Below are 16,935 nucleotides of genomic sequence, written 5' to 3' on the forward strand. Positions count from 1 at the left end.
ACATCTGTTCTTTCTTGTTTCTGTTCATGAATTCATAAATTTTTTATGCTAGACCTCTTCTGGTAATTAATAACACGCACACCCTCTCTAATCTCCCCATGAATACATGCTTTCATAGACACTAGAAGAGTCAGGTGGAGATAATGAGGTTTGGGGAGTCTTTTTCAGGCCCTTTGCCACAGCCAGGCTCAGATATCCAATTTCCTTTATTTCTAGCAAAGTAACCCCATAGTCCTTGCAACCACTCAGTGCTGTCTGTCCAGAGCGTAAGAAGGCTGAATTTGAAGTAATGCCTAATAATGAGATTCTTCTGGATCCGTCTGCGATAATTTTACCTAAGTGTATGACTATCTCCAGTGAAGTTAGCAATCTTAGCAGTATAATAAATGAAACAAAATGAAGGATTGAATTGCCACTCCCCTTAGAGGTTCAGTCCAGTTGGAAATATATGGCATGGAGCCTTGAAGAAGAGCCCCTCTCCTCACCCTACTGAAAATAATTTCCCACTAGTATAGTAAAGTACTTGGAAAGCTCAAAATCACTAAAGGAGAATTCTTGCCCTGAAAGCAATTCATCATGATCCCAGGAACCTAGGTCTTAGAATTAAACTAAGGTGAACTCCAAGTGGCCCTCTCACAGATAAATTCTTAGCCATAGCTTATTTCTCTTACTTGCCCCATTGTATGAGCATTCATTCAAAAATAAAGTCTGTAAGAGTGCCTTCAGCCCAAGCCTTCCCTGAGTTATCATGATCAGAGAAGGGACAATGTTGTCCTGTTATCGTCCCTCTAGCGGTCATTTGCATGGTCTTGTGGACTAGATCGTGTGTGTGTGTGTGTGTGTGTGTGTGTGTGTGTGTGTGTGTGTGTGTGTGTGTTTGCATATGTATTTTATTTCTGGATATTTCTGTGCATACAAGATAATTTTCTTAGCATTCTGACATCTCTCTCCCTCCCCCCGCTGTGTGTATATGTGTGTGTGTGTGTGTGTGTGTGTTTGTGTGTATGTGTGTGTTTAACTTAAAGTGTAGTACCTCGACCACCCTATCAGAGAGATAGTGGCCTTTAGCAGGTTTACTTCTGATGCTCAGACATTAACTATTTTTTGTCTCTTATGTTCACTTCTCTTTCCATCAGTAATAAAGCCAATTTGTTATCATGATTGAAAACGTTTTTCATATGAGTTTACAGCTTGTTAAAATTAAAACCCCCCTCAATTTAGCTTTAGCAGAGAAGTCTCTAGTAGCTTTTAGAGTAGACACTACAACCCCCAGATATGTAAGATGAGCAACACTTATCTGTGCAATCTTCACTTTTTCCCATAAAAGGCCTTCTTTAGTGTTCTTAAAGACCTTGAAGCTTAGCATTTCCAGGAGGAATTCCTATCAAGCCTTGAATATGAGTTTTCTTGGGATTGTGATCTTTGCCGTCGTGTGCAAGCCTCATAGCTGTAGGCAGTAGGTAGAACATGCAGTTTAACACTTGACAGATAGTATCCTCCAGGGCCCACTTCCTTCAGAAGGGCTGCTGAGCTCTGCATCATATTCAGTGGCTCCAGTCACACTTAGGGCTCAAGTGGGTCCATGAGATTTGGAGTGCCCTTCTTGAGCCAAGAACTGGAGAGATTGGGTTTTTTTTTCCTGACTCTTACTTCCATTGAAGTTGTTGTTTGGATGATAGTACAGTGTTCCTATCCTGGGTTTAAATAATTAATAAAGTATGTGTTTTGCTTAGGGTTAACCAATTCATCTCAGTGTATTTATCGGTAGATGTTCCCTATGCCTCTCTTTTAGTTAAGTTGAATCTGAAACTGCCTGAGGCCATAGTAAAAACTCAGTAGTCACCCTCAGTTCTGTTTGACATCAGTCTATAGTTTTACAAGTAGACACTTGCCTCTGATTTGTTCTTCAAGGAAAAACTGTCTGACTGTAGGAAACTACATACCTTCAATGGTAGTCACAGGGCAATATCATGTGTTACATGCAAGGAATATAGTTTAAAAATAGCTTTTACCTGTGGGTTGTACAGAGGAAAGGATATCAGATTAGCTAGTGCCTCTAGCTCTGTGTCTCCCTGTTTATTCCAATCTCTTCTCATTCCACAAATTCTGTTTGCTGTGGTTATTTTCAAGTGCTAGAAGCTGCTTACTGGGCCTTTTTTCAGTAATTTCCTATTCTGCAGGGTAATTCATTGAACGTTCAATTAATTCTTGTCAATAAATTTATTTATATGAGAACATTCCCACAAAGGAGACTACCGCTTGTTTGTGTTTTCATTTCCACTGATCTTTTCACACTTGACTGGAAAAAATAGGAAAACGATAATTCCTTCTCAAAACTGATGGATGCATGGCCTGTGGTTTTCCAGTTGCTACTCACGTTAAGTTTCCTTACCAGAACTATGGACCTCAGGGGATTTGGGTTTTAACAAGAGTCATGCTTCAACTATACATTCTGTGACCCCTAGAGACCTTGTATATCTATAATGGATTACACTGCCATGCTGTCTTATATAGGAGTGATATACCTCTAATCTACTCATCACAGCCCTGCTAATGTTCTACATGAGGTCAGGCCTTATGTGATCTATTGGCTGATTAATGATGACTGTCTATAATGGAAGCCTATGAATCAGTGGCAAGAAACAAGCTGTTTAACCTGCTTTACCCTGCAGATAATAAGGATGACCAGGTGACAAACAAAGCATGGGGACTGTGTGTGTGCATGCATGTGTGTGTACATACGTGTGTGTGTGTGTGTGTATGTGTGTGTGTGTGTACTCATGTATGAATTTGTTTGCCTGTATTTTAAGACACTAAAGTATATAAGACTGATAGACTATACTGAGACTGGAGTGAACATACAATATCACTTAGAATTTTCACCATTCTCTTTTAATGGAAGTTCTTATACATATTTGAAATGTGAGAAGACTAAAGTGAGAACAGTAGAATAACAGCCCCATGTCTTCCATGTTTGAAGTTGATAGCTGTACCTTTGCCATTTGGCTACACTGAGAATTCAATCAGATGCCATAGATTATCTCTCTTACTTTCTTCTTCATATTATTATTATTTGAAAATTATGCACATGAATATAATGATTTTCATCTTACCCACCTACTCCTCCTCTTCACATCTCCTCTTGTTCCCCCAATATCACCCTTTCAAATTTATGTCCTCCTCTTTATCCATATACACATATATATATATACATTTGTGCGTGTACACACATACACACACACACACACACACACACACACACACACACACACACACACCACCCCAATGAGTCCAGTGAGTATTTCCACTATATACTTGGGTGTGGGGCTGACCTCTTGGGCGTGGGCTTATTACAGGTTTGTCATTGAGGAAAACTTACTCTACCTCTCTCAGTGGCTTGTTAACTAGGGGCAGAACTCTATGTGTCTTTCCCCATCCATGCTACAATGTTGACTGGTCTGGAGTTCCGCTGGAAACAATTTTCTTAGGAGGCTAGAAGTATAACCTCTATCAGGACACTCTTCTGCAGCAGTCTTCCTAGTCCTCTGTATCTTAGAATCTTTCCAACCTTGGGAAAGATTTTCTTCTGAAAAAAAAAAGGAGGAGAAGGAGCTACTTTTGGGATGAGGAGTGGGAGCTGCACATATCTGTGCGTGTAAACGTAAGTGTTTTGAAGAAAGTCAAATGCTCATCAGTTCAACCGAACAGTAGCATTAGTTATCTTTTAATACCTATGATCCCTCCAGTCCAGGCATGGTCTCTTGCTTTTTTTACTTCCTTATTTCTTCCTTTACTACTAGCTTAGTACCAACCTCAAAACGTTAATGTGTTCCAATTCAGGTAGTTTGTAAAATATCAAAGTATAAATAAGATTTTTTTCCATCAGAGCTTCCAAATTCTAAACTTATTCATAAGAAATTGTAGAATAAAGTATTTTCTTGTCAAGAAAAATTCCCATTGATATATTTCAGGGGATTATATTTCAGATGGTGATGCTTTTTATAATTATTTAAATTTCCTGTCTTGTTATTCAGTGTGTTGTCATCTTGGAAAAAAATTAAGTTGGCAGGACAAGGTTTTCTAAATTGACTAAGAATTGGTTATTTAAATGTGCAATTCAAATACCATTTGCTTGTTCCCTATGTTACATAATGTAATTTTGCTATATTTGTCATTAATGGCTGTGATGTCCCCAACAAAGAAGATGCAGGTGATGTTGGCTTGGTGTGTAATAGCTTTTTTTTTAAACAAAGATATTGATAAAAAAAGAGAAAAACAAAAAAGTAATTGAAATGAATGAATTGTTCCACCTGCTACAGAACAGATGTACAAACAAGAAGTATTGTGTGTTTCCACGGTCATGTGAGCTTGTTTCTTGGCCTTAAAACACTAAATGCCTTTGGCTTGCACCAGCTGTAAAAAGGATTTGTGGTATTCACATAAACTTTTTCTTTCTTGTGCTCTGAATAAAAAAAAAAGAATTTAGAATACAATAAGAATAGGCAACTGAAATAGAGCAGCATGTATACTCTCCCTGCATCCAGATGCTTACAGATGTTTGCAATGCTTTTATTTGATTTGACCCTGTATTTCAGCCTCATTGTACTTTGCCACATGGCATTTACTATTGAGTTTAACGGACGTGCTCCAGTTGTGTCTTTTTTTACATTATGGTAAAAAATAATTTAAACATATTCCAATAAACCAAAAACTAAAATTAATTGGTAAAATTCTAGATGTATAGCACATAACAAATTAAACCTAGATGGTGTGAACAGCTTAACAGATAAATCTCTAACATTCAAGAAGATTGGAGCAGTAATCCAAGGGGGGAAAAAGGTTCCCTGCTGAAAAACAGTCCAAGCCCAGATGGACTCATTGTGATTTCCACCAGATTTTCAAAGAACAGAAACACCAGTGCACCTCAACCTAATCCATAATTAGAAAAAGAAAGAGTCTACCAAGCTGTTTTCATGAAACTGGTATTGTTCCAATTCCAAAATCAGAGGACACAACTCAAAGGAAAGTTATAGAACATTTCCCACAATGAAGATAGATGCAAAAATGGCTAAATAAAATGCTGGAAAAATGAATTCAAGAGCATATCAAAAATATCATTAATTATGACGAAGTTGATTTCTTCCTAGGGATGCAAGATTGGTATATATATAAGTAGAGTTAAGGACAGAAATCATATGATCATCTCAACATATACAAGAAAAAAGCATCTGAAAAAACAATCTAGCACCACTTGCCAACAAATACCCTGGGGTATTTTGTACTTTAATATTTAGAGAAGTTGAAGGGATTTACCTCAGCATGGATCAGGCTCCCTATGAGAAGCCTAAAGCCAACACCATGGTAAATGGGAAAATACTGGGAGCAGTTTCCACTAAAATCAGGACAGAAGGATGTCTACTCCTCCATTTTATTGTATAGTTAGTTCTTGAGTTCTTTGAGATAGGGTTGAGGAAGGAAAGGGTTTAAGTTTACAACTCTCTTAAGTCACATTCCGTCTATGCGGGAGCTCAAGACAGGAGACTGGAGGCAAGGACTGAAGAAGAGACATTGCTTACTGCCTTGCTCCTCAGGGCTTGCCCAGCCTGTTTCCATTGATAACTCAGAACACCTGCCCAAGGGTGACACTACCCACAGTGGGCTGGGCCCTCCCACACCAACTATTAATCGAGAATAAGTACCATAGGGTTACCTACAGTCAATCTGATGAAGGCATTTTATTTTTTTGAAGTTGTGGTTTCCTCTTCCCGTAAGTCGAGGGAGCACAATACCTGAATTCTTAGCTAGAGCAATAACGTACAAGAGGGAAATAAAAGGAATGCAAATAGGAAAGAAAAATGTCAAATTATTTTTATTTCAAAGGATATGATGCTATATAGGAGAGACCCTGAAGACTCTACCTGCAAACTCATGGAGCTGAAAAACACTTAGAGAAAACTGAGAAGTAAAAAAGTCAACAATAAAAATCAGTAGCCTTTTGGGATCACTTAAATATACTATCATATCATCTGCAAATAGTGATATTTTGACCTCTTCTTTTCCGATCTGTATCCCTTTGATCTCCTTTTGTTGTCTGATTGCTCTGGCTAGAACTTCAAGAACTATATTGAATAAGTAGGGAGAGAGTGGGCAGCCTTGTCTAGTCCCTGATTTTAGTGGGATTGCTTCAAGTTTCTCTCCATTTAGTTTAATGTTAGCAACTGGTTTGCTGTATATGGCTTTTACTATGTTTAGGTATGGGCCTTGAATTCCTATTCTTTCCAGGACTTTTATCATGAAGGGGTGTTGAATTTTGTCAAATGCTTTCTCAGCATCTAATGAAATGATCATGTGGTTCTGTTCTTTCAGTTTGTTTATATAATGGATCACGTTGATGGTTTTCCGTATATTAAACCATCCCTGCATGCCTGGGATGAAGCCTACTTGATCATGGTGGATGATTGTTTTGATGTGCTCTTGAATTCGGTTTGCCAGAATTTTATTGAGTATTTTTGCGTCGATATTCATAAGGGAAATTGGTCTGAAGTTCTCTTTCTTTGTTGTGTCTTTGTGTGGTTTAGGTATAAGAGTAATTGTAGATTCGTAGAAGGAATTCGGTAGGGCTCCATCTGTTTCAATTTTGTGGAATAGTTTGGAGAACTACTAAAGCTGATAAACAACTTCAGCAAAGTGGCTGGGTATAAAATTAACTCAAATAAATCAGTTGCCTTCCTCTATACAAAAGAGAAACAAGCCGAGAAAGAAATTAGGGAAACGACACCCTTCATAATAGACCCAAATAATATAAAGTACCTCGGTGTGACTTTAACCAAGCAAGTAAAAGATCTGTACAATAAGAACTTCAAGTCACTGAAGAAAGAAATTGAAGAAGACCTCAGAAGATGGAAAGATCTCCCATGCTCATGGATTGGCAGGATTAATATAGTAAAAATGGCCATTTTACCAAAAGCAATCTACAGATTCAATGCAATCCCCATCAAAATACCAATCCAATTCTTCAAAGAGTTAGACAGAACAATTTGCAAATTCATCTGGAATAACAAAAAACCCAGGATAGCTAAAGCTATCCTCAACAATAAAAGGACTTCAGGGGGAATCACTATCCCTGAACTCAAGCAGTATTACAGAGCAATAGTGATAAAAACTGCATGGTATTGGTACAGAGACAGACAGATAGACCAATGGAATAGAATTGAAGACCCAGAAATGAACCCACACACCTATGGTCACTTGATTTTTGACAAAGGAGCCAAAACCATCCAATGGAAAAAAGATAGCATTTTCAGCAAATGGTGCTGGTTCAACTGGAGGGCAACATGTAGAAGAATGCAGATCGATCCATGCTTATCACCCTGTACAAAGCTTAAGTCGAAGTGGATCAAGGACCTCCACATCAAACCAGACACACTCAAACTACTAGAAGAAAAACTAGGGAAGCATCTGGAACACATGGGCACTGGAAAAAATTTCCTGAACAAAACACCAATGGCTTATGCTCTAAGATCAAGAATTGACAAATGGGATCTCATAAAACTGCAAAGCTTCTGTAAGGCAAAGGACACTGTGGTTAGGACAAAACGGCAACCAACAGATTGGGAAAAGATCTTTACCAACCCTACAACAGATAGAGGCCTTATATCCAAAATATACAAAGAACTCAAGAAGTTAGACCGCAGGGAAACAAATAACCCTATTAAAAAATGGGGTTCAGAGCTAAACAAAGAATTCACAGCTGAGGAATGCCGAATGGCTGAGAAACACCTAAAGAAATGTTCAACATCTTTAGTCATAAGGGAAATGCAAATCAAAACAACCCTGAGATTTCACCTCACACCAGTGCGATTGGCTAAGATCAAAAACTCAGGTGACAGCAGATGCTGGCGAGGTTGTGGAGAAAGAGGAACACTCCTCCATTGTTGGTGGGATTGCAGACTGGTAAAACCATTCTGGAAATCAGTCTGGAGGTTCCTCAGAAAATTGGACATTGAACTGCCTGAGGATCCAGCTATACCTCTCTTGGGCATATACCCAAAAGATGCCTCAACATATAAAAGTGACACGTGCTCCACTATGTTCATCGCAGCCTTATTTATAATAGCCAGAAAATGGAAAGAACCCAGATGCCCTTCAACAGAGGAATGGATACAGAAAATGTGGTACATCTACACAATGGAATACTACTCAGCTATCAAAAACAACGAGTTTATGAAATTCGTAGGCAAATGGTTGGAACTGGAAAATATCATCCTGAGTGAACTAACCCAATCACAGAAAGACATACATGGTATGCACTCATTGATAAGTGGCTATTAGCCCAAATGCTTGAATTACCCTAGATCCCTAGAACAAACGAAACTCAAGACGGATGATCAAAATGTGAATGCTTCACTCCTTCTTTAAATGAGGAAAAAGAATACCCTTGGCAGGGAAGGGAGAGGCAAAGATTAAAACAGAGACTGAAGGAACACCCATTCAGAGCCTGTCCCACATTTGGCCCATACATATACAGCCACCCAATTGGACTAGATGGATGAAGCAAAGAAGTGCAGACCGACAGGAGCCGGATGTAGATCGCTCCTGAGAGACACAGCCAGAATACAGCAAATACAGAGGCGAATGCCAGCAGCAAACCACTGAACTGAGAATAGGTCCCCTATTGAAGGAATCAGAGAAAGAACTGGAAGAGCTTGAAGGGGCTCGAGACCCCAAAAGTACAACAATGCCAAGCAACCAGAGCTTCCAGGGACTAAGCCACTACCTAAAGACTATACATGGACTGACCCTGGACTCTGACCCCATAGGTAGCAATGAATATCCTAGTAAGAGCACCAGTGGAAGGGGAAGCCCTGGGTCCTGCTAAGACTGAACCCCCAGTGAACTAGTCTATGGGGGGAGGGCGGCAATGGTGGGAGGGTTGGGAGGGGAACACCCATAAGGAAGGGGAGGGGGGAGGGGGATGTTTGCCCGGAAACCGGGAAAGGGAATAACACTCGAAATGTATATAAGAAATACTCAAGTTAATAAAAAAAAAAAAAAAAATCAGTAGCCTTTCTATAGGCCAATGAGAATCATGTCTAGGACAAGGAACAGGAAAACAATCTACATCACCATAGCCTCAGAAAAATCTAACAAAATACCCTAAAATGTACTTCACGTAGGGAGATGAAAGACTTTTACAGTGAAAAATTAAAGTGCCAAAGAAAAGAACAATGACTTTTATGAGGAAACTAGAAATCCACATGAAGAAAAATATAAAATGAAATCTGTCCCCTAACCTTGTATAAACTTCAACTCCTGCTGGGTCAAAGACCTTAGCATAAGACCTGAAATTCCAAAACTGTTAAAACATGGATGAAGTCATCTCAAGAGACAGGAATAGGCAACAGCCTCTACAGAGGAACTGTAGTCATTTATGAAATAATGGCTATACCTGATCATGTGAGTCATGAGAAGTTGAAAGGTTCCTGCACAGAAAGGGAAATAATGAAGCAAAAGACTGCATGAAACATGCCAGAAAGCTTTTTAACATGTCAAATGGAAAATTAATACATAGAATATATAAAGAATTTAAAAAACTGAATAACAGGAATCAAGTAACCTAATTAAGGGGGTCTGAGGAGATAACTTGGTGGTTAAGACCACTTCCTGATGCTCTTGCTAAAGACTCTGGTTTAGTTCTCAGAACACACATGGTGGTTCACAACCATCCATAACTCCAGTTACAGAGGATCTAATGTCCTCTTGTGAACTCTGTGGGAGTCAGTCATAGGACACATATATGCAAACATGTAGACAAAACACTTAAAATGGAATAAAATATAAATATAAAAACAATTAAAAGACAAAAGAAATAAACAATTCTTAGAAGATAAAAATACAACTGGCCAAAAAACATACAAAAAAAGATGTCAACATGATCAGAGAAAAGAGATTCCATTCTATCCCATTCAGGAGGGCTCTCATAAGAAAAACAACATCCTGAAGGGGTTTGCAACCCCATAAGAACAATAAATCAACAAACCAGAGCTCCCAGGGACTAAACCACCATCCAAAGAGTACACATGGACAGACCCATGGCTCCAGCTGCATATGTAGCAGAGGATGGCCTTGTTGGGCACCAGTGGGAGGAGAAGCCCTTGGTCCTGCCAAGGCTGGACCCCCAGTGTAAGGGAATGTCAGGGCGGGGAGGTGGGAAGGGGTAGGTGATTGGGTGGGGGAACAACCTCATTAGAAAAAAGGGGAGGGGGGTATAGGATAGGGAGTTTGTGGATGGGAAACTTGGAAAGGGGATAACATTTGAAATGTAAATAAAGAATATCCAATAAAAAATAAAAAGAAAGAAAAATGGCATCCACCTGTCTGGTTTGATGAGCACTGTTTGTTGAAGGTGCTGTTTTTTTCTCCAGTGTGTAATTTTGGCCTCTTTTTCTATTGTAAGGATTCCATGGGTGGAACAAGTATGCTTTAATCCTATTCCCTCTGTCAATGTGGCCATTTTATGACAATACCCAGCCATTTCTGACTACATTTCTATGTAATATAACTTGAAACCTGGATGATGACTCTTTCAACAGTCATTAAATTATTCAGGATTTTAAAAACCTATCCAGTGTGTGTGTGTGTGTGTGTGTGTGTGTGTGTGTGTGTGTGTGTGTGTGTATGCGTGTGTGACACAAAGAAAGAGAATTTGTGTGTTGTGTTTCCATATGTCATTGAAGATTACTTTTTCAACTTCTGTGAATAATTGTGTAGGAGTTTTCATGGAAATTACATTGAATCTGCCAGTTGCTTTTCATTGGATGGCCATTTTCACAATATTAATCATTCTGATTCACAGGCAGGGGAGACCTTTCCATCTTCTGATATCCTCTGCAGTTTCTTTCTTCAATATTTCAATTTTTTATTGTACATGCCTTTAACTTGGTTGGTTAGAGTTATATCACGTTTTTTAGGTTATCATGAAAGATTATTTCCTTAATTATTTTCACAGCCTGGTTTTCATTTGTATATAGAAAGGCCACTGATACTTTATGTCTTAATTTTGTATCTTGCCAGTATGCTGAAGGTGTTTATCAGCTATAGAAGTTTCCTGGTAGAGTCTTTAGGGTCTCCTATGTATAAAATCATATCATCTGCAAACAAGGATATATTGACTTCTTCATTTCTTATTTAAATTCAGCACATCTCCCACAGTTTTTCTTTCTCCAGCTAAGCTTCCAAGTACTATATTAAATATTTTACTATATTAAATAGTTATAGAGATGTGGAGATTCTTCTCTTGTTTTTTATTTCTGTGGAAATGCTTTGGGTTTCTCTGTTTGGGTGATGTTGGCTCTGGGCTTGCTGTAAACTGCTCCTAATGAAGTGAGCTAGGAACCCTAAATCCCTGGTTTTTCCAGGGCTTTTATCATGAAGAGATAATGTATTTTGTCAAAAAAACCCCACCTTTTCCTCCATCTAATGAAGTGATCATATGGTTTTTGATTTTTAATCTGCCTGTTTGGTGGACTACATTTTTGGTTTTATATATGTTGAACCATCTCTGAACCTCTTGAATGAAGTCAACTGTTCAGTGTGGGCAATACTTTTGATGTGTTCTTGTGTTAGGTTTACAAGTATTTTGTTGAGACATTTTCATCCGTGCTCACAAGAAAAATTGGTCTATAATTCTTTTTCTTTGGTGGTTTTTTATGTGAATTAGGTTTCAGGGTAATTGTGACCTCATAAAAAAAGTGAGGCAATGTTCCTTCTGCTTTTGCTGAATCATTTCAGGAGTATTAGTATTCATTCTTTGAAGACTTGGTAGATTCCTATACTGGATCTGTCTGGTTTCTGAACTGTTTGTTTGATTGGGAGATTTTAAATTACTACTTTTATTTTACTTGGGATTATGAGTCTGTTTAAATCATTTATTTCATCTTGACTTAACTTTGTGGCATTATGTATACTAAGAAATTCTTTCAGGTTTTCAATTTAGTGGAATATACATTTTTAAAGTATCTCCTTAGAACACTCTCAATTTTCTTGTTGTCTGTTATATTTTTCCCCTTACATCTTTATTTTAATCCATGTATTTTGCTTAATTTGGTTAAAGGTTTACAACTTTTATTGATTTTTCTCAAAGCGCCAACTCTTTATTTCATCAATTCTTTTGAGGCTTTTGTTTGTTTGTTTGTTTGTTTTCATTGATTTCAGCCCTGAGATTGATCATTCCTTGCTACCTACTCTTTTGAGGTATTATTCCTGTTTCTCTAGAGATATCAAATGTGTCATTAAGTTATTTACATGTTGTTTCTCCAGATGTTTATGTAGACATCTGGAGATGTCTATGTGCTATGACCTTGCCTCTTTGAACTGCTTTCTTCACTGTGTCTCCCTTGGGTTTGACTATGTTTTGTTTACAGTCTCATTCAATTCTAAAACATTTTAATTTTCCTTTTGCTGTCTGTGTTGACTCAACCTTCATTCAGTACTAAATTGTTCAACTTCCTCGATATTGTGTACTTTCTGCCTCTATAGATTTTGTGGATATACAGCTTTTTAAATCCATAGTGATTAGATAGAGTTTGGAATGTTATTTCTTTCTTTCTATCTGTTTAGACTTGCTTTGTGAACTTTCAAGGGACCAGAGAGGAAGAAGTTATTTTGCAAGGAAGGGAAACAGAACTTAGTGCTATAAAGGTTTGCAATGCCAGGAGTGGGTTACATCTTCTTCTGTCCTTGACTAAAAGGGTCTCATAGGACTCCCACTCAGCCAAACACCACAAACTATTTTCATGGCTGTTTGTTACTCTCTGTAACCTGGTTGTAGGCCCTATTGAGAACAAAGTTTACTTATGTCAGTAAACATGAAGAAATTGAGCTGTTGCCCATCTAAAAACTTCACTCCTACTGACTTGTACTCATAGTTAGAGAAGGTGTTCTTTATGCCACTGGAAGAGAAAGTTAAGCTTAAATATTACCCAGCTACAAACCCTGTGACCTATAATAGTCTGCAAGACAATCTTGTGCAAAAGTGGCACAAATATCGTGGGAGTAACCAACTACTTCACTATTGGATTTAAGTCCCATTTCATGAGATAAAACCCATATATGACACTGTTAAAGTAGCCAAGAAGCTAGACACATCATAGTCAAGGGGAAAAACTCATAATATTCTGCTAAAAGAAAATACCAATTAAAGTGATCCCTGATGACAGATTGTTATACACATAGAGCTTTACATTGCTCATCCCTCGTTAGAGAAGTGTGGTGTTTTGTTTTGTTTTGTTTTGCAGTAAATGACAATGAACAAAGGGACCTACAACTAGACAGGTTTCAGGGAGTGAAAGACTTGGGGGACTCAGCCTTAAATGGGATGTTTTTAGCAAACCTCCTCCCTCAAGGCTCTCATGGCTTGGGAGACAATGCTGAAGAGGAGGCACAATTATTAGAAGACCCAAGAGTACTAATACACATATTTAAAAACAGACTGTACACTATGTACAAGGTTCAATCCAAATGCAATCCCAGCAGTGAGAATGGGAATTGGACACAACCTCCCAGCCCTAATGAAGGACCATTTTTCAATCAGAACAAATAGGAAAAGGATACCAGCTTTCTTCAGTGACATGTCTGTGGTAATTAGCAACACTATAGGGCAGGCCCCATGCTCAGGAGTAGATGGCCAACATGAAATGCACATCATATTTTTGGTCTGGTTGTTTTGTGGACTTTTTGATTATTTTGGTTTTGGTTTGTTATTTTATCCACATTGATTTTTTTCAGTTTATCATTTTGATTTTTGTTTTTTACCTTTTGGATTTTCATGTTTTTCTGAAAGACTCAGGGGGTATGGGAGAGAGGGAATATGAAGTATAGTGGGTAGGAAGAAAGAGGGAATCCAAGAGAAGTTGCGGGAAGATGTTATCAAAATATATACTATGAAGAATATTTTTAAGTAAAAATTTAAAAAGGAAAACAAAAACAAATGTTGGCAAAAATCTGAGGAAACAGTAAATGTTTAGACGTTGATGGTGGGAATATAGACTAGCTCTGATCTTTTGGAAATCAGTAAGAGGGAGCCTCAGAAAACAAAAAATAGATTCCTGTATGAGCCAGCTATACTACTCTTGAGTATTTACTGGAATGACTGTAAGTAACAGAGGTCATTGAATAAAAATGTTTATTGAAACCGTGTTCACAATTGCTATGTTATGAGCCAACTTAGGTAGCTACCAACAGAGAATTAAATAAATAAAATGTGGTATATTCTCATAAATATAACTCTCACCACTCATCAAAGAAATTTCTTTTTCCAACAGATGGAGGTTATTATACAAAACCACAACTGCTAAAAATATAGAGGATAATTGAGAATAGGATTCCTGGTCCAAATTGATAGACCACATCAGTTCTTGTTCTATTGCTGTGAAGAGACACTATCATCAAGACAACTCTTATAAAGGAGCACACTTAATTGGGGGCTTGCTTATAGTTTTAGGGAGTTAATCTATTATCATCATGGCAGGAAGCAGCCGGGCATGCTGCTGCAGCTGTAGCTGGGAGCTTTACATCCTAATCCACAGACAAGAGAGGGGGGAAGGGGAAAGTAGAGGGAGAGGGAGAGGGAGAGGGAGAGGGAGAGGGAGAGGGAGAGGGAGAGGGAGAGGGAGAGGGAGAGGGAGAGAGAGACTGGGACTCTTATGGGTTGTTGAAACCTCAAGCTCCTACTCCTATAATACGTTTTCACTAACACCACACATCCCACTCCTTCTCAAACAGTTTATCAAATGGAACTAAGCTTGCAAATATATGAGCCTATGGGGGCCATTCTCGTTCAAACCACCACATACATCTACAATGCAACCATAACAAATTATGACTCAAAATAAAATAAAGTAAGGGCCAAGAGATTTCAAGAGGCAGAGACCAGGATACCTGATGCTGGAAAGGCAAACCTTTGGAATCTCAAAATATGGCTGCCTAAGCAAAACCTAAAATGTACCAATTGACACGCCCATTTAGAAAGGGAATTTTCACAAGTTCCCAATCCTAGATGAAAAGTTACAGAAAATTACTACTGAGAGAGGGGGCAATTAGTTTTTTTCAGGGAAAATATCCCTAACAAGTTATACAATCCCAAGTGGTCAGCCCAAACACAAGTATCTATGAGAAACCTATGGATTCAGTAGTGTGTGTGTGTGTGTGTGTGTGTGTGTGTGTGTGTGTGTGTGTATGTGTGTGTGTGTCTGTCTGTCTGTGTGTGCCTGTGTGTGTCTGTGTGTGTGTGTGTGCACCTGTGTGTAGTATGCAGCAATAATAAAGAGGAAAAAGTCATGAATTTGAGAGGGAAAGAGGTAAGACATTGGATGAGTTGGAAAAGAACTAGAAAGGAAGATGAAAGTAACATAAACATGACACTCATGCATGAAATTCTTAAGAAATATGAATTTAAATATTAAAGATACTATGGTATATACACAAAATAATTTTATTCAGTCATAAAGAAGAAAATTATTCAGTGTAGAAGAAAATTGATGCAACTTCAGGTTATCCATTTAACCAAGTTACATCAAATTCAAAAGGACAAATATTACATTTGTTTTTTACTATTGGTAGATCCTATATTTTATATAAGTATATAAAATCATATAATTCATAAGTATGACATAAAAATAAAAGTAAATTTGTATAGGGGAATAAAGGCACTAACTAAAAGTGGGAAGGAAAAGAGGGGAGGTAAGTATGTAGATCATTGTCAAATTACATTATATACTTACATGAACATGTTCTTATGAAATTTAAGACTCTATTCAACAAATACATGGAGATACATTTTTATAAAGATTGCTAAGAAGTATAATACACAAATTCAAAAGATAATAAACATTTACAGGGCTAGAACTTTGGTTGGGACTGTATACAAATTCACTCCTTATTAAATACCACATGAAAGTTCCTCTGTAGCAACACTGTCCTCTAGGCAATCCCTCTAGGTACACAAAGAAAATGAAATCATTACCTTATGAAAGGTTTTAAAAATATAATTATTAACTAAGCAGATAGCACATCTAATAGCAACATGACAAATGTATGTAGTAGTAAAGAGTAGGACAGAATCATATAAAACACTTAGAGAAATAAATGTTCCCAGATATATTGCTAGAGATGCTCACACAGGGACACATACTAGTAGGGCACTATGAAAAGCAGTCATTCCAAAATAGTCTGTGTGGAGACACTTTCAGTGTGGAGGGTTGTGTGTTAGTAGCATGCAAAGTGTAGAGAAGCCAGGGAGGCTGCTCTATAGTTTACTATGCACAGCCCTCACTCAGGCACCTGGCCAAAGTTTTTCCCAGTGTAAAATGTCAACAGTTCCAAGACTGAGATACATGTTCTACAGAGCAGCTATATATCAGATGCGTCCTGCAGAATTCATAATTATCAAGTAAGTCAAAGTGTCAAGTATTCTAAATCAAGGATTTTAAATGGCATTAATCCAAAGAATCAAATAAAATTTCAAAAACATTTTATTTTACCTCACAATTGTTAGTGATGCTATAGCTAGGCATGCTCTACAAAAAAAAAAAAAAAAAAAAAAAAGGTATGGATAGGATGTTTATAGTGGGAACCATCTGCCTAGATTTCAACTATTCTGAGAAAATTATTTAAAAAGCTTAGAGTTAGCAAAATTCCTTTTAAAGTACTGATGGTGATATAAATATTTCCATATCATAATAATCATCTCATCATCCAACCAAAAGAAACCCAACCTAACAATGGCCCACATGATTTCTTAACAGTGGGTTTGTCCTTTTTGCCTTCATTGCAGTGTGTTTTACAGAAGTGCTTTCCTACTTTCATCTCTAGGGATCAAATGCTCCTAAGGAGGAAGTATAATAAATTACTGGAAGATATTTTGGTTCCTGTCAACGC

The 16,935-nt window shown here is 37.8% G+C and overlaps 1 protein-coding gene across 2 annotated transcripts in view; it reads left to right on the forward strand.

Annotated features, from left to right (window-relative positions):
• The window catches only part of Thsd7b (thrombospondin type 1 domain containing 7B), an 898,652-nt gene that overhangs the window by 628,075 nt on the left and 253,642 nt on the right, over window positions 1-16,935 (forward strand). The window lies entirely within an intron of this gene.

Source organism: Rattus norvegicus, chromosome 13 (assembly GCF_036323735.1).
Source record: "Rattus norvegicus strain BN/NHsdMcwi chromosome 13, GRCr8, whole genome shotgun sequence".
Classification (NCBI taxonomy): domain Eukaryota; kingdom Metazoa; phylum Chordata; class Mammalia; order Rodentia; family Muridae; genus Rattus; species Rattus norvegicus.